This window comes from Equus caballus, chromosome 1 (assembly GCF_041296265.1).
Source record: "Equus caballus isolate H_3958 breed thoroughbred chromosome 1, TB-T2T, whole genome shotgun sequence".
Lineage (NCBI taxonomy): Eukaryota > Metazoa > Chordata > Mammalia > Perissodactyla > Equidae > Equus > Equus caballus.
Genome location: NC_091684.1, coordinates 149,779,101 through 149,806,332, shown reverse-complemented (window position 1 = coordinate 149,806,332; position 27,232 = coordinate 149,779,101). Strand labels below are relative to the sequence as shown.

Sequence of the window (27,232 nt, the reverse complement as noted above, 5' to 3'; positions counted from 1 at the left end):
TGGTACAAGTGCCAGCAACATCCTCACCTGGGAGCTTAAAAATTACTAAATCTCACATTCCATCCCAGATTTACTGAATCAGAATCTGCATTTTAACCTGGTCCTCAGGTGATTTGCATTCAGAGTAACTTTTGAGAAGCGCTAGCCTAGAGTACTCAGCTGAAACAGGAGTAATAAATATCCTATTTTAACATTCTATTACAACTGTCATTATTCATTAAATAAATATTTCTTGACTAGTATTAGGTACAAGACGTATTCAAAAGACTTAATAGGGTCTTGGAGGGGAGGTTGGACAAGCTCTTACATAAACAAAATGCAAAGAATGAAATTAAAATGCTAAGAGAGAATACAGTTCTGTAGGATTTTAGAAGAGGAAAGATTATTTTTTGGCTGGAGATTCAGAAAGGAAATTATTTGAATTGAGTCTTTAAAGATAGCACCTGGCCATGTAGAGTTGAAGAACTGGTCTTTTTATGTGGAGGGATTGGAATACAGAAAGGCACAGAGGGGCACATCATAGGCAAATGTTCAGGGAATAGCCATGTTTCACTGGAAGAAAGGGTATGTGAGGGTGATACTGGGGCAACATTAAGGAAGACACATCGGGGCCTTGAAGGCTGAGTCAGAATTTCCACTTCGTTTAGAAATGAAGTGAAGGGTTCCTATGATGGTGTGTGGAATGATTCCCCTTAGCTGCTGCTCTTCAGCAGCTACTAGTGTGTTAGAGGAATAGCTTGAGACTTTAACTCGATTCTGAAGTTAAAATATGGCTGGAGCAGAAAGTATAAATCTGGAGGTGAGGGTTGGATTATACTAGGGCAGTAATCCCAGGGTTGGTCCCATGATCCTTAGATGCTACTCATTTCTCTATTTGAAAAAAATAATCCATGATAGGCTAAGAACTATGGTCTTAAGTTCTTCCAGAGGAATTTTAAGAGAGAACCATGCTGGATACAGTGTTTGGGAATCTACTTTGAGAAGTGCCAATTTCCTGCTCCCCTTCAAGGAAAACTTCTCAAGTTGTCTATAGTTACTGTCTCCAGTTCCTAAACTCTCATTCTCACTTCAATACGGATTAAGCTCCATTCTGATGTAGTCTCCACTCAGCTGTGAGAGTGGTCTTAGACATAGACTGATTATGACAATTCCCTGCTTTGAGCATTTAAAAACAGTTTAGAATAAACACTATTTCCTTACCATTGCCTAAAATTCAGCATGGGCTGGCTCCTGCCCTGCTCTCCAACCTTGTCTCATGCTCTCCCATACTTCATTCACTCAACTCTAGTCTACCAGACGAGAGGCAGAATAAAACACACAGTAAGAGAGATCAAGGCTAAAAGAAAAAGAAATCCTGTGTATTTCCCTATGTACATATATGTATGTAAATATATTTTTTACTCTATAGAAGGATATATAGTAAATTGATAATTATGGTTATTTGGGGTGAGGCGCAGGAGATTGAGATTGAGAGAGGAAACTTTTCATCTGTTTCATCTGTAATGCATTATCTGTAATGTTTGAATCCAATTCTCCAGCCGTACCGGAGAAACACACTCCCGTGTTTCTTCTTTACTTTCACACTACCACAAATGTGAGGATTTTTTTCCCCCCAAACATCGAGTAATCCTCTGTGACACCAGCTGGGTGTCCTATAATTCAATTCAATTCTGACATTATCTACCTGGAGTTAGCATCAGATCCCATAAGTTACGGATTCAGTCCCACAACATTGACCATACTTCAGAAGCCAATTACAAGTCCTGGGTTGTCACCCATACTTCTGATCGACTGGCTGTAAATTGCAGTTCCTGCAAACCTCTCCTTGGATTTGATATTTGCTAGAATGGCTCACAGAACTCAGGGCAACATGTTTACTGGTTTACATTAAAGGATATGAAATAAACAATGAGATGAAGAGATATATAGGGCAAGGTTTAAAAGGGTCCTGACTGCAGGAGCTTCTGTATCAGTGGAGTTGGAATATACCACCCTCCTGGCATGTAGATGTGTTCACCAATCTAGGAGTTCTCTCAACCCTGTACTGTTGGGGTTTTTATGGAGGCTTCATCACTTAGTCATGATTGATCATTAACTCAATCTCCAGCCCCTCTCCCCTTCCTGGAGGATGGGGAGTGGGGCTGAAAGTTCCAAGCTTCTAATCATGGCTTGGTTTTTCTGATGAGAATCCCCCATCCTGAAGCTAGCCAGGAGCCTACCAAGAGTCACCTCATTAGAATAAAAGACAGTCTTATCACCCAGGGAAATTCAAAGGATTTAGGAGCTCTGTGTCAGTAATCAGGTTTGAAGACCAAATATCAGAACAAAAGATACTCTTTGTGTCTTAACACTTAGGAAATTTCAAGGGTTTTAGGAGCTCTGTACCAGGAACTGGGGGCAGAGACCAATATATATATTTTCTATTATTTCACACCACCTTAAAAATAAATTCACATATCACTTGGTAATTTTTTAAGTCAGATTTTGAAAAGGCTCAGTTAGGATACAGCCTTTTTCTCTCCAAATATTCTAAGTAGAGAAAATTGAACATGTTCTCTTCTGTGTTCTTATAGCAGTTTGGTTATAGCTGTATTCTAACATTTCATTTATTCTACAAATATTTATGGAGGACCCAGTACATATGTAGTTGGCTAAGATAGTCACTGTCCCTTCCCTGAAGGAGCTCACTTTGGATAATTATTTTGGTATCTATTTCTCTTTTAAAAGCATCTATTTTGCCACATATACTATTTGTTAGTTGGCTTTTTTTTTTTCATTTCAACAATATAGCTTAGAGGTCTTCCTGTGACAGGAGATTAGATCTACCTCATTTTTACCAATATTTAGGAAAATTGTTTGTCTCAAGGGAGAACTTGGAGGAAGCTCTTTGTAAGAAGATTGTGAGATGCTGAAAAATTACCATGCTGGTATTTTGTGTGGTTTGATGACTTTCAAACACTTTTTCATTTATTTCTTCTTTAACTTGTGAAGGAATCTGGGTCCAAGAGTTATGGATTGTTTTCTAGGTGGAAAATCTTGGAAGTCTAGAAGTTTAAATAATTCACTCATCTTCATAACAAATTCTAGGAGTAGACCTAGAGAGAGTCATGGCCTCAAGCCTATCTGTAACTCATCTAGGAGTCCATCTATCTGTTCATCTGTTCATCTCTCCTGGTTCACACAGGATTTGAAATGGCTAATTGTGTATGGCAATGAGACTGATGTTCTTAGATGGCTGATAAACTGCCTCTAAGAGGAATTCATCAAAATAACATTGAGATCATTGTTGGAATAACTTGCTTGCAAAATGAGTGTTGTGATGGGAACAACACTTATTTGTATGTAGAGACACTGGGGTGAAAAAAGTGCCTTCATCCTGTAGAGCCACATGTCATATATGCTAAATGATTATGAAAGTTTCTCTGCCATATTGGTTTAAATTTGCACTAACTGTTACAGAACAATGCAGTTGAGTGTGTTTTTACCGGTATGGAGGTTGGTAACAAGTCATGGTAGCTTCAGTGGTCTCAGCCAGGCAGAGTGGCCTGGGAAGGTCCTTCTAGGGATAGTTGAGTCTGGTGACTCCCTCTACATCTTCCTTTCCTTCCACTCAAATTCCTGAAACTGCAAGAAGCACCAGATCCCCAATATTCATTTATGTACATGCATCCATATTCTTTTGAAGGTTAGAGATTTTACGTTTTTACTTTACATGGGTTTCTTTCAGTAGATTATAAAGAAAAGAATGGCATACCAGCATAAGATAGATATGTATGTCACAAAGAATTACTCTTTTCCAATCCATATCACAGCAGGCAAGTGAAGTACACTGTTTAACCTTTCCATAGGCACATTTTTAAAACATCTTGCCAGGAAACATTTTTAACCAAGAAATTCAGTGTTTTCTTTCTGATAATTTGCAAATAATGATCTTCCTAATAGAGATTTCCATCTCCATCAAATGTCAGTGAATCCCTGAAGGACATTTTTATTCTGCAATACACTGCTAAAGTGGGTCAGCAGAGTTTGAAATAGTTGAAGATATAGACTACAATTACCTCTTTAACTCAGGGCTAGAAAGTGGATTGTCATTTCTGTAACTTTGCAATTTGTGACTGTCTTGTATATTTTATTGACCTAAATAATTGTTCTGAGAGAAGACTTATCAAAGCTCAGCAATCCCTTTGCTTTAACCAAAGATGTCCAAAGAATTTGATACCACTTCATGAAGTTTTAGAGATTTTTACTTGGAAAAGGGCAATTTTGTCAGAGTAGAACCATGATAAGTGACAGCAAATCCAGATTTCCCATCCCCAGCTTCTTCACACCTTGGGTGATAGAACTTTCCAGTGTATTCCAGTGAAAGAGGCTGAAGCATCTAAGATGGATAAAATGCCCCCTTTTTTTCCCACATGCCTTCTATGGGAAAAATCTAAGCTGTGGCTAAATCCAAAATTCCTCCTGATCCCGTACCCTGTTCCACACCTGTACTACTGACCTTTGCTTGAGAAGAGACCAGAGCCTGATAAATGGTATCACTGTAAATCTATAGCCATGCATCTCACAGGAGCCCTTTCTAGCAACTCTGCTGCATTTCCTCAATAAATTTTCTTCCTAATTCCCCAAGATGACCATTTCATAACTTCTCCCTTTAAACCTCCAATATTAATGCCTCACAGTATGAAAATTTACAAACTTTAATGAGAAAATAGAAGCATTCCAATAAGAAACCCATCATCTGACTATAATTAGTTTTTGGGTGGTGAACATGATGTAATCTACACAGAATTCGAAATGTATTATGATGTACCTCTGAAAGCTATATAAAGTTATAATCCAATATTACTGCAATTTCAAAAAAAAAGAAACCCATCATCTTTTCATCATTGAATTCCTAAACCTATGTATATCTGCACCCAATTATTTTCCTTCTGTCTGAAACGGAAGAAAAGCCCTTCTATCCCCTCCCCCTGAAGTCTTCACCCATCCAATCTGACTTTTTAAAAACATTTTGTTCCTATAAAGTGGAAGTATACTTTAATATAGCCCATATTAAAAACAAAACAAAATGTTCTTCTTGTACTCCTCCAACTACCACCCAATTATTTTTCTCCCTTTCACATAATGAAAGGAATGTCTCTATTTGTTGTGTCTACTTCCTCACCTTTTATTCTGTTTTTGATTCACTTATTTCAAGTTTTGCTACCACCACCCACTGAAATGGTCTCAACAATGAACCCCACTCAGTCAAATACCAGCTGGTATCTTACTTAATCTCTCAATATAATTCCATATGATTGACTACAATTTTCTTAACAACATGTTCTCCACTCTTGGCTTCTTTCACACCACATTCATCTGGATATTTTCCTGCCTCACTAACTAATCCTTTTCAGTGTTCTTTTTTTAAAAAAAAATTTTTTACATGATTTTATTGAGATATGATTGACATGTAAAATGTACATGTTTAATGTATACACCTCGAATTTGGGGATAAGTATACACTTGTGAAACTATCAGTATCATCAAGTCTATAAACATATTCATCACTTCTTAAAGTTTTCCCCCAGCCCCCTTATTATTATTTTGTGAGTTTGATAAGAACACTTAACATAAGGTCTACTCTATTAGCAAATTTTAAGTATACGATACACTATTGTCTGCTATAGGCACTATGCTGTATTGAACATCTCCAGATCTTACTGATCTTGCATAACTGAAACATTGTGACTTTGACCATCACCTCCCCATTTCCCCTTCCCCATAGCCCCTGGCAACCACTGTTCTAATCTATGCTTCTATGAGTTTTACTATTTTATATTCCACGTTCAAATGACATCATACAGTGTTTGTCTTTCTGTGTCTGGCTTATTTCACTTAGCATAGTGTGTCCCCAGTTCATCCATGTTGTTGCAAATGGCAGGGTTTCCTTCTTTTTTAAGGCTGAATAACAGTCCTTTGTATGTATATACCACATTTTCTTTATCCATTTATTTGTTGATGGACATTTAGGTTGCTTTCACCTCTTGGCTATTGTGAATAACACTGCAATGAACATGGGAGTACAGGTATCTTTTTGAGATCCTGATTTCAATTCCTTGGATAAATACCAAGAAGTAGGATTACTGGATCACACGGTAGTTCCACTTTTAATTCAGAAATGTATCTCAACATAATAAAGGCCACATATGACAAGCTCACAGCTGACATCATACTCAACAGTGAAAAGCTGAAAACTTTTCCTCTAATACAAGAATGCCTACTCTTGCCACTTTTATTCACCATAGTACTGGAAGTTCTAGCCAGGCAATTAGAAATAAAAGCCATCTATAATCAGAAAAGAAGTAAAATTGTGTCTCTTTGCAGATGATGTGATCTTATATCCAGAAAACCTTAAAGACTCCACCAAAACCTGTTATAACTAATAAATTCAGTAAAGTTGTAGGATACAAAATCAACATACAAAATCAGTTGTGTTTCTATACATTAACAACAAGCTATCTGAAAAAGAAATTAAGGCAGTGATTCATTTTACAATAACATCAAAAAGAATAAAATACTTAGGAATAAACATAAATTTGTACCATGAATACTATAAAACATTGAGGGAAGAAATCAAAGAAGACAAAAATAAATGGAAAGATACCCCATGTTGATGGACTAGAGGAATTCATATCTTTAAATTGTTCGTACTACCCAAAGTGATCTACAGATTCAATGTAATCCCTATCAAAATGCCAATGTCATTTTTCATAGAAATAGAAAAAAACAATCCAAAAATTCATATAGGACCACAAATGATCCTAGAGAGTCAAAACAAACTTAAGCAAGAAAACTAAATCTGGAAGCATTCCACTTCCTGATTCCAAATCATATTATAGGACTGTGACAATTCAAACAGTATGGTGCTGGCATAAAAACAGACACATAGACCAATGGAACAGGATAGAAAGCTCAGTGTTCTTGGTTATCTCCAATTCCTGCACCCAAATTCTAAATGTTGGTGCATTTTAGGGCTCAGACAGGGTCCCCTTCTCTTCTCTGTTAATATTCTCTCCCTACGTGATTTCATTCAGTTTTACGGTTTTCTTAAATATATTTTTTATACTGAGGAGTTAATTTGTGTCTTTATCCCAGATCTTCACTCTGAGCTTAGTGCCTGTGTATCCAGTTGCCTACATGGCAGATGTTTCACAAACATCTCAAACTTAACATGTCAAAAAATGAACTCTCAAAACTTGAAAATGTATTAGCAATCCAATTAACATTATTTCAAAAGCTTTTCATCAATCACTCTCTCCATCACTACCACCTAATTCACGCCATCATCCTTTTTGGAACTCACTACACAGCTTTTGAACTGGTCTCCCAGCTTTCACTTTTGTTCACCCCTCTCGTTACCTCCTCCAACTCCTTTTTCTACACAGGAGGAGGAATGAATTAAAAATACATTTATTTAGGTATAACATATCATACACATATAGTAAAGTGCATAGATCTTACGTGTACACCCAAATAATTAGCATTTAGATAAAAAATATCATATTATTAGCACCCCAATGCCAGTATATGTTGTTAAATTCATCTATCTCAGTTTTTTGTAATTTAATTCTAGAATTTCATTTGATTTGTATATATGTATATATATATATATCTGTTTTATAGTGAAATTCTCCATCGTATCATGTATTTCCTTCAACATATATGTAATTTTTTTTAAAGTCGGTCTTTGATAACTCCAATATCTGGATTGCCTGTTAATTTCTTTCCACTTTCTGTTCTTTTTTTCCTCTTAATTTTTAGTAATTTGATTCTGTCTCCTGGCATGCTTAGTAGTTTTTTTTTCTATTTTATTTTTTATTGAGGTTATGATAGTTCACAAACTTGTGAAATTTCAGTTGTACGTTAGTATTTGTCAATCGTATTATAGATGCACCACTTCACCCTTTGTGCCCACCCCCCAACCCCCCTTTCCCCTGGTAACCACTAATCTGTTCTCTTTGTCCATGTGTTTGCATATCTTCCACATATGAGTGGAGTCATACAGAGATTTTCTTTCTCCATCTGGCTTATTTCGCTTAGCATAAAGCCTCAAGGTCCATCCATGTTGTTGTGAACGGGACAATTTTATCCTTTTTTATGGCTGAGTAGTATTCTGTTGTGTATATATACACCATATTTTCTTTATCCAATTATCAGTTGATGGGCACTTAGGTTGCTTCCACATCTTGGCTATTGTCAATAATGCTGCAGTGGACATAGGGGTGCCTGGGTCTCTTTGAATTGCTTATTTCAAGTTCTTTGGATATAGATCCAGTAGTGGGATGGCTGGGTCATATGGTATTTCTATTTTTAATTTTTTGAGAAATCTCCATACTGTTTTCCATAGTGGTGACACCAGTTTGCATTCCCACCAGCAATGTATGAGGGTTCCTTTTTCTCCACAACCTCTCCGACGTTTGCTATTTTTTGTTTTGGTTATTTTAGCCATTCTAACAGGTGTAAGGTGATATCTTAGTGTAGTTTTGATTCGCATTTCCCTGATGATCAGTGTGTTGAGCATCTTTTCATGTTCCTATTGGCCATCCATATATCTTCTTTGGAGAAACATCTCTTCATATCCCCTGCCTAGTTTTTGATCAGGTTGCTTGATTTTTTGTCGTTGAGTTGTGTGAGTTCTTTTATAGTATGGAGATTAACCCTTTGTAGGATATATGATTTGCAAATATTTTTTCCCAGTTGGTGCGTTGTGTTTTTGTTTCAATTCTGTTTTCCCTTGCCTTGTAGAAGCTCTTTAGTCTGATGAAGTCCCATTTGTTTATTCTTTCTATTGTTTCCTTTGTTTGAGAAGACATGGTATTGGAAAAGATCCTTTTGAGATTGATGTCAAAGAGTGTACTGCCCATTTTCTTCCAGAATTCTTACGGTTTCAGCTCTTATCTTTAAGTCTTTGATCCATTTTGAGTTTATTTTTGTGAATGGCATAAAAGAATGGTCTATTTTCATTCTTTTACATGTTGCTGTCCAGTTTTCACCACACCATTTGTTGAAGAGACTTTCTTTTCTCCATTCTATGTTCTCATGCTTAGTAGTTTTTGACTGAATCATCATTACTATGTATGAAAGATTGCATAGTTTTAAGATGATGTTTTATCTTTGTCCACCAACAATTTATTTTTTTTCAGGATGCAATTAGAGTAGGTTCGGGTCTCTTTGCTCTATTAGAGATTGGTCTGTTTCCAGTTTTATCCTCTGTCTCTGAAGAGTAGATCCCTTCAGTGATTTCAATAGAAAGCCTGGGACATTTAGCAGTCATCCTAGTCAGTCAGGCTGTTATAACAAACTACCACAGACTGGGTGATTAAACAGCAAACATTTATTTCTCACAGTTCTGGAGGGTGGAAATCCAAGATCAAGGTGCTGGCAGATTTGGAGTCTGGGGGAACTGTTTCCTGGTTCATAGATGGCCATCTTTTTGCTGTGTCCTAACACAATGGAGAGCAGAAGGAAGCTCTTTGTTGACTCTTATAAGGGCGCTAATCCCATTCATGGGAGCTCCACTCTTATATCCTCATCTAATCCTAATTACCTTCCAAAGACTCCACCTCTTAATACCATCACATTTGGGAGGTAGGGGTTTAATATATGAATTTTGAAGGGACACCAACATTCAATCCATAATAGCAGTGTTCCCTTTACTTGGAAGGTCCTGAATTTTACTTTTTATCTACCCACAAACCATAAAAGTGCTGAAATATTTGCTTAGCTTCTTCGCCTCTTAGCAGTTGCTTTCTGTTTGGTTCTTTACTGTCTCATCCACACTTGTGTGACTTAGACATTGGGAAATGCCTCGAGGGGAAATCGTATACAGAATTTTAGGCTTACCATAATTTTTTTTCTTTTGTCTGGAATCTTGTCCCCCTCAAATCTTGATATTTTGGTCATTTTCTAATGCCTTCATACAGTTTGTTTTTTAATTTTATATTTGTTCCTGGTGGGAGGGTTAGTCTGATATTAGCTCTTCTGTCATAGGCAAAGATAAAACTCTCCTCTGTTTTAAATGCAAAAATCAAACCACTTTCACTTCAAATTCTCCAACTGCCCATTGAGTTGGTAAGAAAATACAAACTCCATACCGTGACCTAAAATATTGTAAATAATCTGCCAAAAGGCATGTAGCAGAGTGACGGAATTGGATAAAAAACTAGGATCTTTTATTCCCAGTCCAGGGCTGCAACAATTTTATCCCTTTTGAGGGTGCTGTGCCATTGCGAAAAGTAAAATTTGTATTTTGGTGAGATGAATGGGATTCCTCCTGACCCCTGGCCAAATCGGTGGAAACATATAGGACTTAACTGTGTGCTGTTTGTGTTCCTAGTGCCTACTGCAGTGCCTGCACCATAACAGGCCCTCAATATTTATGAAACTGAACTAAATAAGAAGCTTTTTCATTACCTTTTCAAAGTTCATATCACTGCCAAAATTATTTGAAAGGTGTCAGACTCTCTGAATTTAGCACTGTATTTAGTAATGACTTAAATCTCAATTTCTTGCTGTCTTTCCTTCTCTCTCTCTCTCTCTCACACACACACACACACTACAGCCCACATTCTCTCTTTTTCTAACCTTCTCCCTCTTCCTTCTAGCACTTTCATCAGCAGTTAACGATTATTCAAAGAGAACTTTATAGGTATGTTGAAAGTCCTTAAATCAAATGTTTCCAGGACTAAATCTTATAATTTTGTAACTAGAGAGCACTACCTCCATGTTACATGTAAGGAATCTGAGGTTTGTGCAGGTTAAAAGACTTGTTTGCAGTCATACACTTGGCTGGTAGCACAGGGAAGGAATTATAATACAAGTTTCCTGATTCACAACCTATTATTATTTTCACTGCCTCCCTTTGTCGTGTTGAGTTGTATTAAATAGAGATTTTTCCCTTTGGTCTGTTCTGTGAGTGAGAGGCCTTCCCTGTTGTTTATGGCTTTAATTTACAAATATTTTTGAAACAGAAAGACATTTTTTATTAAATAAAATCTTACTCATAATTCCAATATATGGACAAGATGAAAGGGGAGTTACTTCAGGTCAAGTTCAGGTGAGACATCAAGTCCTTTCCATTTTCTCCTCCTCATTCTCCTCCCCACTATTGCACTCCCCCTTGGTAACCTAGAGAACCAAAGGAGAGAATGGAGAAAACACTGGTAGATTGAATCAATTCAAATTATTAAATGACCTGCCTGTGTTTAGTGCTTTTTGTATCACAGAGTTTTTGCACGTATATTGTCTCATTCGATGCTCCTTGCATCCTGTGTGAGGTATCTAAGGCATGGAATTTTAATATACCCATATTATAGGTGAGAAAACCAAAACTCAGCTTAAGCAAATTTCTCTAAATCATAAAAATAAAGAAATGAAGGAAGTGAAACCAAAGTGTTATGTTTAGAGTCCAATATTCTTTCTTCCACATTTAAGTGCAATGCATAATAAATTTTTACCAGACCCTTCTTAGTATAATTACCTGGAGGCCCAGGCTCACCTGAGAATGTTTATATTATTATATAGTATTTTCATTAAAATTTAGTTTTCCAACTTTCAAAGAAGATGTTAAAGAAGGTGACCAGAAGTGCCTTGAGAACCTTATGTTCTGGCTGAAAGATTTTCAAGCTGAAAACTTCATTGCTGCTGTGGAACTTGCTGTTGTATATCATCTCATGATGCACAGAGCCGTTACTCACCTGCCTGCTTCTCCTTGACCCTTGAAGCCTGTCTGCACGCTGGGAATATGCTGTCTGTGAAGACTCTATCCTCCTTTTTGGGAGTGCAAGAACAAAACAAATATTTAAAAATTATAATAAATATCTTTTCTGTATGTAGCTAATATTTTCTACTTTCTCAGTTGGGAGTATTAAAAAAAGCCACATCCTTTTAAATGTTTAAATTAAATGCTTCTGAGTGCTGATTCTACCATTGAGAAAATATCTATCTTTCCTCCCCCACATCTCTCTTTACCTCTACTCTCCTCCTTTGCTAAGAACAAGAATGCCAGGGTTGACTGAGTCCTGGTGACTCTTGCCTCTTGGGAAAAGAATGAAGAAGAAAATCTGATTGGTCCTCCTGGAGAGCAGCATTCTCTGCTACTCCTGTTATTTTTTTGCTCCTGTAGTACTGGTATTACTGATGAAAATAGGTGATCCCTTGGCCAGATGCTGTATTTATCTTTTGCTGTAAGGCTATTGATGACCTTAGCAGATCAATACTCCTACCCGTGACACCTATTGTTCTGGGAAGCAGGCAGATTTTTTTTTTTGAATCACTTTTTTTCCTCCCCAAAGCCTCCCAGTGCATGGTTGTATATCCTAGTTGTAAGTCGTAGTTCTCCTATGTGAGCCATTGCCACAGCATGGCAACCGACAGATGGGTGGTGTGCTTCTGTGCCCAGGAAAGGAACCTAGACCGTGAAGGCTGACCCAAAGAAGGCAGATTTTGTCCTCTGTGACTGAAGTTCACGGTCTGGCAGCTTTTCAGGGTGCAATCTGAGAGAAACACCTTCTTCCCACAGTATTTTGCTCAGCAGTGGCTGTTTCATGTCCATCACAGACCTGGAGCCCACCCAATATGGCTTTTGATGACTTGCTCACACACACATGTAGACACACACTCTCATAACACATTCACACACACACTCACATACAAAGAGACACATACATGCACTTGTGCAGTCACACAAATACCTCCACTCCCACTTTTTCTTAGGGGTGCACCAGAGTGACAAGCACAGCTTACCTTCATCATCTCAATATTTAGGCCTTTGAGAGCTGAAATTTTATCTTGTTATACCCAACACCTACTCTATCTCCTGACAGAAAGTGAATAATATTCCTTCTAAGAAAAAGCCATACCTGGTGGTGTGTACAGAGCATCTTATAGTTTATAAAATGTGTTCAAATTAAGTATCTTATTTGAAAACACAATAGTATTATTTTCCTTTTATAGATTAGAAACAAGACAAACTCAGGGACATTAAGGGACATGCCCACGGACACACTGCTTTTACATAATAAACCTATCTCTCTTTTATATTTCCCCCAATATAGGGTGTTTATTTTAAAAATACTACAAATATTCTGATATAAAAAGTATTCAGACATAAAAATGTAAAATAGTAATATAGTGAGTACCCATGTACCCACTACCCAGTTTAAGAAATAAAATACTGCAAATAGAATTAAACCCCCTGTGCCTCTCTTTATCCACCTTCAGCTCCCTCCTCCTGGTAAGAAATCACTATTCTGTACCTGCTGTTTATCATATTCTTACATTTCTTTACATTTTTACCACATATATATGTACTTCCCAACAATGTCTATTGCATCTTCTTACAAATTTTGTAACTTTTCTGTGTCTCAGTTTCCTCATTTATAAAATGGCAATAATAATAATAATACCTACTTTATTAGGTTTTTGAGAACATAGATGATTTAGTATCTATAAAAAATAACAATGCTTGACATATAGTGAGACTTGAGTTATTAACAGTTTTTAAGAAAACTCATGTGTTTTTCTGCAACTCATTTTTTTCACTGAACCCTAGGTTTGTGAGATTCACTCCCCTTGATACATATAGTCCTAGTTATTCATTTCTCCTGCTTTCTAGTTGGCCACTTTTTATTACAACTACATTAGGTTTTTTTATACTTTTTTCTATTTAAGGTAATGTTGCTATAAAATTCTTGTACACGTCTCCATGGAAGAGAGGGCTAAGGAATATATAGAAGAATGCGATTGCCGAGTCGTGGAAATGCACATCTTCAGCCTAACTTGATATTGCCAAGGTCATCCCCAAGTTGGTGTACCCAGTTACCCTCCCATTGACAGCAAAGGAAAGCATATATGTAGATGCCATATCCTTGCCAACTCTTTATATGATTTTCGAACTTCTGCCAATCTGATGGAATTGTCAATCCGTATATCTTTTCCTTTTTCTGGTAGAGTATTTGTCCTTTTATCTCTCAGTTGTAGGAATTCGTCATATACCTTGGATTATAATCCCTTGTCGTTTAAATTGGCTAACTGAATCTTCTCACAGTCTGTGATTTATTTATTTTTTTCACCCTGTCAGGGTGAGTTTTGATAAGTTTTACATCTAGTGTAGTAAAAGTTAACATTTTCTTCCTTTATGAGATGTGTTTTTGGGGTTTTTTTGAAGAAATTTTTCTTACCCTGAGGTCGTATAGTCTCTTAAATTTTCTTCTATGTTTTAGAATTTTAATTTTTATACTTCTCTACTTTGTTTGGACTTTTTAAAGGAATAAAGTGGTAGAAATCCAATTTTATTTTTTCATATATCTATATAATTATCCCAGCATAATTTATTCAGTCTTCCATTCTTTCCCCACTGATCTGCGATGTTCCCTCTATCTTGTACCTAGTATGCGTATATGTGTATGTATACATATATATAATATATGTATAATATGTATGTGTGTGTATATATATATATATATTTTCAGGGTCTCTTCGAGGTTCCCTCTTCTGTTCCATTGGTATGTTTGTCTATAAACCAAATCCACAATCTTCGTTACTTTATCTTTATATTAAGTATTACATGAAATAATATTTATTATAGTTTTTATTGTTTTGTTGGATATTTTTAGACTTTTTGTTCTTTCATAGAAATTTAAGAATCTGCTCAAATTTGATGAAAAACTCCATGGATCTATCAATTGTCATATTATTTCCATCACTTTATATTGCCATTTTGGTGCAATAAAACTCTTCATTCTTTTTATCTATTTTTTCTCAGATTTATAACCATATGACTTTGGTCTCCTCAAGAAGGTTCATTTTGGATCTGGAGTTGTATTTTTTTTGGTATCCAGTAAATAGCAAGGCCACTGATAACTGCTCTAAGGTACAAGGTTTGGTTTTAAGAATTCAGGTAACTAAAAATGACCACTCCCATCAGCACTTTAGAATTAACTAAAAAACCAAGAACATTATTTTACTTCAATGGATAAATGTCAGGAGACTTTGCTGGTGAGTTACACCCGAGGAACTACTATCCTCTTAGCATCATTCATGCTCTTTCTTTGCTACATTAACATATAATGGGATGCAGTTGATAGAACACTGACTTTACAGTCACTGGCATCTAGTTCAGACCTAGACTTTGTAACTTACTGGTTGATGGGGAATCACTTATATGAGCTTGAGTTTTCTCATGTGTAAATTACGATAATGATATATAGCTTACAAGGCTTGGGTAAAAATAAATAAGATAATAAATGTGAAATAACATGGCATACTGTCTGCTATGTCATAGATATACTATAATAAAACAATAACTTCCTTCTTCGTTAGAAGAACTAATTTCAGGGTATCTTACCCAAATCTTTGCTGAGTGCAAGAAAAAATATTGTTTGCAGGTGATTTAGCTACTTGTTGAAGTAACAACAGTAGTGGCTCAATTAATTTTTAATGGCTAAAGGAGGATGATTTCTTTTATATTATATAAAAATTTTAAGTGAAGTAAGACAGGCCTTGCAACAAGACCTTCCTTTCTTAGAATCCTGGCTTTACTATTTACTAGCTATGTGATCTGGAGAAGTCAGTTCTCTTATTAGTAATATGGAGATAATTCCTTAAAGCTCTTTATAAAAAATAGATATAGTGGATTCAAACTTCCTTCTGCTCTGCCTTCTACAGAGTAAGTGCTTAATAATTAGTAACTTCTACTTTTACCATTTTATAGGAGTGAGCTTTCAAATGCACTGGCATAATTAAAGGAGGAACTTCTAAACCTTCCTACCTACTTCAGAACAGTCTCATTGAGACACATGTCAACAAACAGTAACTCATTTTTTGCTCTTTAATAAATTGAGCCCTCAGAACTGAAATTTTTCATGGTAACTTTCAAAGAGTCATCATTCAATAAGTGCACATAGGATAGCTGGAATAATGGGAAATGGATGTTTGTTTATCCCAGTTATTGTTGTCAGATGTGCATTAGTTGCCAAACCATAATCCTGTCAGGATGTCTGCAAAGATTAGTAAATAAATCATTGTTAAAATACTTTCAGCTCTGGGATTCCAATGGCAGAGAACAAAGGAAAAGAGATCCTGGATCCTGAGTGTTAAATTGGAGAATTGCTACTGAAAAAGCCCCATCAAAAGAAATTCAAGAAAGGGACATGGGGGCTGGCCCCAGTGGCCGAGAGGGTAAAGTACTGCGTGCTCTGCTTCAGCGGCCCAGGTTCGCAGGTTTGAATCCTGAGTGTGGACTTACTCCACTCATCAGCCATGCTGTGGAGGCATCCCACATTCAAAGTAGAGGAAGATTGGAACAAATGTTAGCTCAGGGCTAATCTTCCTTAAGCAAAAAAAAGAGGAGGATTGGCAACAGATGTTAGCTCAGGATGAATCTTACTCATAAAAAAAAAGAAAGCAAGGGACATGGACACATTTTCATGATCTCTGCCATAAAAAGAAAGGGATTTTAAATTTAAAAAATCTGCTACAGGTTTTCTTGTTTTGGCAAAGTATAAGAAACAAAGAAAACTACGTTAAATCACATCATAAGCAAATTGCTCAACATATAATAAAGAACAATTCTTTTTTGATGAATTAATTTTATTATATTTTATAGCTAATAGAATAAGTGGTGATTGGGGAAAGATAATAATATAATTGGTAGTGTTAGTGTTTTTCTAACCAAAACCAAGCTTTTAGTTTTTTCTTCCCTTTCTGTTAGATATTCCAGGACCTGTAATTGTTGCCAAAAGTTTTCTCCACTCGGTGCTGACCACCCCCTGTACACACACACGCACACACCTGTAGCCTGACGTGTGACGCCTGTTGATGACCTGGGCTCCCATTCCCGATTTCCCTGTGCCAGGCCAAATTTCACCTTTCTCCCTCCAATCTGAGACCCTGCCTGTGCCTCCCACTGCAAATTTGGCCCAGTCTTCTTCACTTAAGCACCAGGTGCTGGGAGGCTAAGTGCTGTGGGCACCCTAAGCCCCAGCACCTGTGGGACTTCACTGGTGGGAGGCAGCTCTGTTACCTCCAGGAGGAAGCTGGGTGGGTGGAGAAACAGACAGGCCGGGTGGCTGGAGGAGGGAGAAGCACGATGAGAAGGGGTTCTGAGACCTTGGGGAGGTCTTGGGGAGGTCTTGGGGAAGAGGAAGTAGAGACTGAGATGAGTTAGGGAGCCTAGAAGAGCCCAAAGTAGACAGGAACAGTATGCACGGCACGGACAGGACCCGAGGCTGTGTTGTCACAAGCAGCTACCTGGACAAAGCCTTCACAACTCCAGGAGGGAGAGCAGGTAAGGAGACAAGCCCTGGAGGGAGGAAAGAAAGCCCCTCCTCTCTATCCTTGTACCCCAGATGACTATTGACCCCAAAGTACCCCAGTGAATAGATTTAGTTCCCTCTGGGGCTGGCCTCCCTAGGGGAGTGGTGAGATTCAAGGGCAATTGCATATGCTCCCCACCCCCACACCATCTATTTGCTGTTGACTAAAATTATCTTAATAGCAAATAAAACCTTTCACTTCCTTACTCAAAAGACTGAAGTTATAATACAAAGGACAAAAGTTTCCTGACCCCAAATGTATTCACAGTAAAGTGTGAGTGACTAAGGTAAGACCTGTTCCAGTGCCGATAGAGGTTAGGAAAAGGGACCCCATCCTAAGCTGGAAAAAAGCCCTGAAATGGGAGGCTGAGGTCCTAAAAGACCCATATTTCCAGCCCCGCCATTTTCTCCTGGGCCCTGTTTACCTGAAATCAATCTCAGACGGACAGACTGGCGGGGGCCAGAGTTCCCGTGGGGGCAGTGGTGGTGTTGGCTGCAGCAGGGGTCACTGCTTGAATTATTTCATCTGCATGAGATTCCACTTGTGACTTTTGTGTAGGAGAAGTATTTCACAAATCTCTCCACACACCACAAAATACTTGCAAGGATTGAGTTGCTCAAAAGATGGTAACTCTTCCTGGGCATGAACTCAGAGAACAAATATGCTTACACCAAAAGGGACGGGCATAAATGTGAGGTTTCCTTTCATTACGTTGGTTCCCTAGTAAAATATAGCAGACTCTACTTCTGAGTCTTCAGAATCTTTTCCGAGTGACAATAACTTTTTCCCTTTGACTCAACCTCTTTCCCCGTCTTCTCAGCCTCCCCTGCCAGCCATGAGGCCTCCTTCCGGAGTCTGTTTGCCAGGTTATGGGGGCTTGGAAGTCTTTTCAGCTGGTGGAACACAGATTTCTCAGCCCTTTAAACATGATCTAATGTATATACAACTGTGGTTAGAATAGTGACTCAGCCACTGAGTGGATATTTTTTTAATCCACAACAAATATGTTTGACAGCTATCTAATTGTTCCCTCTCTTCCTAATTAGGACCCTGAAAAGTACTGGACCACTGGGCCATTCTGGAGAGTCCCTTACATTGAGATAGTACTTCTGATTCTCTTTAATGTGTTTTCACATTTTTTGTCTCATTTCATTCAATGCCAGTAAAGCAGGTAGGGCACGTGTCATTATTCTCATCTGACAGATCAGAAAGGTAAAACAAGACACAGCAAAGGTTTGCGTTTGGTCACAGAGTAAATCAGGAGCAGCCCGGATCTAGGGGTGAGGTCAGCCTCTTTGGGTGGTCTCCTGACCCAGCCTTTGTACAACTTCAGAACATGGCGTCCAGGCCTAATGAGCTCACCTGAATCTCACTATGTCTGACCTGCAGGGGAGGTTTGGAGGCAATCCCTCCATTGGGAGTATCAATCATGTAGCCAGCACCCTTCCTCTCTTCCAGATAGAATGGGTGTAGATAAACTAAATGCAGTCTGGCCATCCCTCAGCCAGAGACAAATGGGCAGTAGGAGCTAATCAGATTTGCATTTTTCATATAACCTTATCAGATTCTTAAACTGGAACTTGTAGTAAAAAAAATTCTCAACTTAAGTATCAGCAATGCACAAAGTTTTCTAAATAGTTAAACATTACAACTAATTAGAAATCTAATGTTTCGAGGTGTATTTGGCTCAGAACACCACACTTCACTTACAGGGAGCTTGCTAGAGATTCTGTAGCTGTGGAGGCTGAGTCAGGGTCTTTGTCCTGTCCCTCTCAGACCTCTGTTCTCTGCATTTTGATCAATTCTTTTCTGTCATTCTCTGTCCTCTTTGGGTATGTGTGTGAGAGTAGAAAGGTGGGTGTATACCTGTAGATTCTCTGCAATATGTCCAGTGCCTGTTTATTTCATCACAAGGGCTTTGCTGTCCTGGCTACAAACCCTTACACACTCACTTTCTTTTTCTCCTCCACTTTATTCTGAAAGTTTTTGTCTTAGATCATTGACTCCATTGGTTGTATCAGCCTCCTGCTCCCCCTCTCAGGAAGGGAGAAGCTGTTTATCTTTCTCAAAAAATTGTATGGTTTAGGTGGAAAAGATTTGACTCCCTGAAGAGCCCTGAGATTTCTGGCATTTCCTGACTTCCCAAAGTATCCCTCTACAGCTGACATTGATTAAGTTTCATCAAAGGCATTGGTCAATTAGACTACAGTTTTTTAAAACATCTCTTACTATGTGAATCATATTAGCCTTTAAGATATTGATCTTTATCCATAGAATGGAATATACATTCTCTCCATTTTGCATGTTATCACGTTTCTAAAAACTCAATACAGTCCCTAATGTAATTAAAAAGCAATTTTAGCTTGCCACTCCTGACAGACACAAAAGCATTCTTGAACAAATGGAAAGACACCTCCTGTTCTTCAATAGAATGACTCAACATTATAAGGATTTCATTTCCCCTAAGTTAAATTTTTAAATTTAAATTTTTAAAATTTTTATTAAATTTTTTCCAGTTGAATTAAGATATAATTTAAAGATAGCACTATATAAGTTTAAGGGGTACAGCATAGTGATTTGACTTACATATATTGTGAGATGATTACCACAATAAGTTTAGTTAACATCCACCATGTCATATAGATGCAAAAAAAAAGAAAAAGAAAAAATGTTTTTCTTCCTTGTGATGAGAACTTAGCATTTATTCTCTTAATAACTTTCATATATACAGTATAGCAGTGTTAACTATAGACATCATGTTGTACATTACATCCTGGATACTTATCCAAGAGGAAGTCCTTTTGACCACCTTCATCCAATTCCCCCTCCCCCCACTCCCTGCCTCTAGTGACCACAAATCTGATCTCTTTTTCTATGAGGCTCTTTTTTTTTAGATTCCACATATAAGTGAGATCATACAGTATTTGTCTTTCTCTGTTTGACTTATTTCACTTAGCATAATGCCTTCAAGTTCCATCCATCTTCTTGCAAATGGCAGGATTTCCTCATTCTTTATGGCTGAATAATATTCCATTGTGTATGTATATATATATACACACACACACCCCACATTGTATGTGTATATATATATTGTGTGTGTATGTGTGTATATATATATATATATATATATTGTGTATATATACGTATACCACAACTTCCTTATCCATTCATCCATCGATGGAAACTTAGATTGTTTCCATGTCTTGGCTATGGTAAATAATCCTGCTATTAACATAGGGATGCAGATAGCTCTCAACATAGTGTTTTCATTTCCCTTGGATATATTCCCAGAAGTGAAATTACTAGATCATATACGGTAGTTCTACTTTTAGTTTTTTGAAGAACCTCCATACCGTTTTCCATAGTGTCTTTACCAATTTGCATTCCCGCCAACAGTGCACAATGGTTCCCTTTTCTCCACATCCTAGCCAGCATTTGTTTTCTCTTGTCTTTTTGATGACAGCCATCCTAACAGGTGTGAAGTTATCTCATTGTGGTTTTCATTTTCATTTCCCTAATGATTAGTGATGGTGAGCACATTTTCATGTACCTGTTGCCCATTTGTATATATTCTTTGGAAAAATGTCTATTCAGGTCCTTTGCCCATTTTTTAAATTGGATTATTTGGGGTTTTTGTTATTGAGTTGTATGAGTTCTTTATATATTTTAGATATTAATCTCTTATCAGATATATGGTTGGCAAATATTTTCTTTCATTTTTTAGGTTGTCTTTTCATTTTGTTGATCATTTCTTTCACTGTGCAGAAGCTTTTCAGTTTGATATAGTCCCACTTGTTTATTTTTTATTTTATTGACTGTGCTTTAGGTGTCATAGCCAAAAAGTTATTGCCAAGATCGATGTCAAGGACCTTTTTTCCTATGTTTTCTTCTAGGAGTTTTATGGTTTCCAGTCTTACATCTAAGTCGTTAATCCATTTTGAGTTAATTTTTCTGAGTGGTGTAGGATAGGGTCTAGTTTTATTCTTTTACCTGTGAATGCACAATTTTCCAAGCATCATTTTTGAAGAGACTGTCTTCTCCATTGAGTATTCTTGGCTCTCTTGTCAAATATTAGTTGACTGTATATGCATGGATTTATTTTTGGGCTCTAGATTCTGTTCCATTGGTCTATGTGTCTGTTTTTATGCCTGTACCATACTGCTTTGGTTACTTTCTTGATTAGCTAGTTTTTTTGGTTAGTTTTATCATACAGCATTGGCTATTTGGGGTCTTCTGTGTTTCCATATAAACTTTAAGATTGTTTTCTATACTTCTGTAAAATATACATATATATTAAAATTAACAGAAGGTACAAGAAACTGGCAGATCTACACTCCAAGAAATGTTAAAGAAAATCTTTCAGGAAGCAAGAAAATCATACCAGATAGAAATATAAATCCACAGAAAGGAATGAGGAGCACTAGAAATGTGGACTACATAGAAAACATGTAAGATGTTGTCTCTACTCACAAGCAGTTCAAAGCTATTAGGAAAGTAAAAAGCTAGGTTGAACAGCTTATCATTAAACAAAGTCTGCCTAATTAAATTATCGTTAAAATTATTTATATGTTTAATTAAAAGAATGTATTGTTGTTGTTTTAATCAATGATCTAAAAGATTTTTAATGAAATTAGAGTAAGCCTCCAGAAGTTTATTTCACAGCGACCTCTCAAAATTATCTTAGCTTCTGAGGTTTACTTCCATATGTCAAAATAATGTGCTTATACTTCCATTTCTTGGTTCTCAATATTATTCATCATCTATTAGATTTTTATAGTAAATATGGATTAAGTTTTTCAACATCTTTCTCCTCTGCTAACCCTTCTCATTGCTCTGTATTCCACGATTTTTTACTGAAATAGTTCTTGTTTATGTTTACTATGACTATGTACATATTTTTTACTGCAAACCCAATAGAATCCTTGTATTAAATCTACTTACTTGAGCATTGTTTTTCCCCCTACGATTATTGATTGCCTTTTTTTTCCTTTGCTTAATTTTCTGTAACCCTATCACTTTTTCTATATGCACTATCCTACCTATCAGACAACTATCAATATTATTTCCCAAACATATAGAGCTTTAAGATATTGTGTCAAATATATTTCTTTTTCTCTTCAAGTCCTCAAGACTCAGGCTTTGGCCTGGGCTCCTCACTCTGGATCTCTGCTTCGTTGCTTTCCCTGGGATTTCCACTGGCAACCTTTCTGGAATTCCCTTCCTTTTGTTCAAATGCTGCCCAGATTCTATCTCTTTTGGGGTTTGCCTCTTTGTTATCATGAAAGTCAGTAACTTCTTGAGAAAGAATCCAATGATGCTCACTTTTCTTTTTTTTTTTTTTTTTGTAGCATATTCATGTTTGAAAGTGTCTTTGTCTATAACAGCTTTTTAAAAAAGCTCTTCAATTGGTTTATTTTCCACAGATTTCTTTGTTCTCTCTGGAATTCTTTTTTTTTTTTTTTTTGAGGAAGATTATTCCTGAGCTAACATCTGCTGCCAATCCTCCTCTTTTTGCTGAGGAAGACTGGCCCTGAGCTAACATCCGTGCCCATCATCCTCTACTTTGTATGTGGGATGCCTACCACAGCATGGCTTGCCAAGTGGTGCCATGTCCTCACCCGGGATCCAAACCAGCAAACCCCGGGCCGCCAAAGCGGAACATGCAAACTTAACCACTGTGCCACCAGGCTGGCCCCTGGAATTCTTTTAACTTGAGGTTGGACTTCCAGGATTGATCTCTAATTTTCTTATCTGTTCTATTTTCCTTCCCTTTTTCTTTCTGTTCTGACTTCTGGAGAGATTTTCTGAACTCTCTCTACACTTTAATTGAATAGTTTTATTTCAGTTATCGGATTTTTAATATCTAAGAGTTCTTTCTTCTCTTATATTTTTATAGAATTTTATTCTTATTTTATGATGCAATATGGTTTCTTACCTCTCTAAAGAAGTTATATTACAGTTTTTAAAAAGACTTATGCTTCCTGACATTTCCATTAAATGACTATGGTTCATTTGGATTCCTTTTCTGGTTTGTTTGTTTCCACCCTTCATATTAGCAGATTGTTTTTCATTGTCTTTTAGTCCTTTTCTACTGGTTCATATATAAGAATGAGGCTCTAGGATGATGACTGTGAGCTCTGTGTACGTGGGTGGGGTTTGATGACTGATAATTACGCTGGACAGTAATATGGTGGCAAGCCTGAATTTTCACAGGAGTGTGTGTGTATCTGAAAGTGTTGCAAATATCACTTTCTAGGAATCTTGTCTCTGAGGTTCTTCACTTTGTCTGGACGAGAAGTCACCCATTCTTCTAACTGAGGAGTATACACTTGCTCCTGTGGTTCTGGGAGCAGAACAGGCAAGGGTCTGATAGTTTTGACAGTTTATATATAGGATTTTATTTAACACAGTTGGTTTTATCTGATTCCCACCATTTACCTGGAATTTCTGGGTCCATAGCCTCTCAGATTCAATTTCTCATGAGAATAAACCTTGGACCTCCTTCCTGAGGCAGTGACAGCTTGGTGGTTCACATGATGGTGAATAAGACCTGGGGGTCCAAATATTGTATTTAGATGGTCAATTCTACTCTTGCTTTCAGCCCCTTTCTCTTAGTCCGTATTATTTGCCACTGGTGGCTTGCTGTCTGGAATCTGCCAAGGTTTCTTGTGATATGAATGTATATTTCATGTAGTAACTACCCATTTTAGGCTCTTTCCTGTTGCTTCCTTCATTCTGAAGGTTTTTATATATTTTAATCTTTTATTATCACTTTAGTGAAGTCATAAAAGGGAGAAGACGTACATGTTTATAGGCAATTCATTGAGTTTAAACACAAGTCCCATGTAGCATTTTAAAGCCGTTGGGTGAGTAAGGAATAGAAAACTTTAAATAAAACAACTCCCTCTGCTACAAACTACAAAAAACACTTCTACCAGTTTATCATGAAAATCCAGAGGCAGGAAAACCAAAATGACAGTTGCAGAAATCATTAAAACCTGAACAATGGCAGTGACAGGATTAGATAGAAGAGTGTGAATATGAGAGGGATATAGGAGGTGGTTTCAACCAGGCTTAGTGACTGGTTGAATATGAGGGTGAATGGAATAAATGGAATAAAAAATATAGAATGACATCAAGGCTTTTGACTTGATGACTGGGTAAAAGCCATTCCCATCTTTTAAATAGAATGCTGGAGGAATATTGGCGGAGGAACAGATCAATACTATTTTAAACTTACTGAATTTGATGCTTGGGGTTCACCCAAATAGAGATGGCCACTAGATAGATACTTCTCTCTTGAAGTTTGAAAGGCAGTGACTGCACTGTGTTCTTGAGTCATCCTCAATGGTATAGTTGTAATAAGCTCTAATCATTATATTTGTTGGTAGAATTGTGTTTCTAGGACCCTTGACTCGTTCAGCAGATAAAAGTAATATAGTGATTCCATTTCAGAAGCATCTGCCTTTACTTGAAATGAGAAAGAATTATGACATCTGAGACTTATGTTTATAGAAATAGGAGACCATATATAGAAAAGAGGATCTGAAGCCTAGAGTTTGGGTTTGTCAGAGTGGATAATTTAATTTCTTATTAAAATGTCATTATTGATCCTCAAGTCACCTTGAAGAGAATAAATATTAAAACAAGAACCTGAAATATCCCAATAACTGCCTAATCTCCTCTAAACCTTAAAAAAATCACATCAAGGGGCCAGCTCAGGTGACATGGTGGTTAAGTTCATATGCTCTGCTTTGGCGGCCTGGGGTTCGTGGGTTTGGATCCCGGGCGGAGACCTACACACCACTCATCAAGCCATGCTGTGGAAGCATCCCATATACAAAAAACAGAGGAATACTGGCACAAATGTTAGCTCAGGGACAATCTTCTTCACCAAAAGAAGAAAAAGAGAGAGAGAGAAATCACATCAAGTAAGAATATTTTCAGGTTTCACACACACTCTTGTTCTCTTATTTTTCTTCTTCAGTTTCAACAGAAAACTCGTCTTCTCCTTTTTTCAAATGAAGTCAATCCTTTATTTTTTGTTCCATGTGCTATTCATATCATCTTACTCACCAAATTTCTTTCTCCAGTCTTTCTTTTCTTGTACTCCTCCTCTAAAACGACGCTTAATAGATACCTACCATATGACTTAGGTATAAATTGGCCAAAATACCAAATCAGCCCCTATGTTTAATGGCAACTGGACAATAGTGAAAGTTGAATCAATCAGTGGTACTGGCAGTTGGCAGTTAGGCAAGACAGAAAAAGTACTTTACTTGTTTTTTGAGTTTTCAGAATAAGCTCCACATAGCAGAGCACTGGTTCAGGGGTACCCTTGCTCATATATGTTCCCCTACTGTGGGTAATGAAAGATACCTTTAGAGTGAAGTCACATTCTTGGAAACATAAATTCTCCAAATTAGTTTGTTTCACAGGTTCATATGCAGCTGCAGCATCCGACTGTGTTGAAATTAAGTATGTTTTCGTGTAGAACAATATCAGAAAGTTAGCAAATAGATTATTACAACACCTGTTTTCATTGATAGAAAAGAAAATTGTGACATATTTTTGACGGTTTTCTTTATTAAATCTTAATCCCACATTACAATTACATGCCTGAGGCATTGTCTGAATTTTTATTTTTTTATACACCAATAATTGAATAGGAAAAGGCTGAAAGTAAGGGCTATCTAGGTACAAGGCAGGAAATGGTTATAACAATAAAAGGACTTATATTTGTATTGTAGATGCTAATCATTCAAACATCAATGTAGACATTTCCAAGCCAATTGAATGTAGTTTCTGACACACCTGTAGTACTTTCATGTATTGCTTGATATGCACAAGTATATGCTAGACAGGGAGTTAGAATGTGCAGTGTGTTATACAGATGACCACCTGGTTTCCATTTTTGAAGGAGCTCACAATCTGCAGGAGAGACAGTAAAATAAGACAATCTTTAAATTTATGGTATTAATTCAACTTTGGAATCCAGCTGAGAACAGCAGCAGAATTGGCTCTCAATGGGACTGCTTTTTTCCTACAGAATGAGAATTCAACTATTAGTTTAACGGGAATTAGTGTGATATACACTACTCAAGGGAAGTGGAGTCTTCTCTCAAGCTTTTATATTAAATAACGTTATTGCCGTTATTTTGGGATGATATTGCTGTCCATTTCTAAGGAAACATGAGAATAGATTAGGTCATCTCAAGATCTCTTTATTTTCATTCGAGGATTACATAAAAGGGCAAAAACATCCTTTGAAATGGAACTTCCCATTAGAAGATTTGAGTTGAGTTTTGAGAGGGTTGAAATTTTAATCGTCTATACTAAAAGTTACTGAAAACTGGTATGAGCAAGGACAAGAGAATGAATGGTTTCTGTGACTTTGATACCACATGTTGTAAAACAGAAGAAAACATACTTCAGAGAAAAATTATCGTGTCCAACAAAATACAGGATTATCTGGTTTTTATTCTGTTTTGCAGGAATTACTGTTTTCTTTTTGGTTCTGTAGCAAATTTTTGGACATAATAGTTTGACAACCACTTTTCTGTTATTCAACAAAAATGTATTTTAATTTTATATTATAGAACATATTGTTTTATAATCCTTTTATTTAAAATCTTAATGTAGATCTAGAAAAATTATCTTTATGACAATCATTGTAGTAGGTTTTATTTCAAGTTTCAAATTATATCAAGTTCTCTTAATTTTTTTTCTGCATAGCATATACATTTACCTCCAAAGCTAGATAAGAATTATTGATGATTAAAGGAAGGGGCTTGTCTTTCTCTTAGCTGTAACTTGAACTTTTCTCCCCATTTCTATTATTTTGTCTGAAAAATAGGGGCAGTAGATTAAAAAA

General features: G+C 36.8%; 1 protein-coding gene across 6 annotated transcripts in view; it reads left to right on the top strand.

Annotated features, from left to right (window-relative positions):
- Positions 1-27,232, top strand: part of UNC13C (unc-13 homolog C) — a 557,967-nt gene that overhangs the window by 89,722 nt on the left and 441,013 nt on the right. The window lies entirely within an intron of this gene.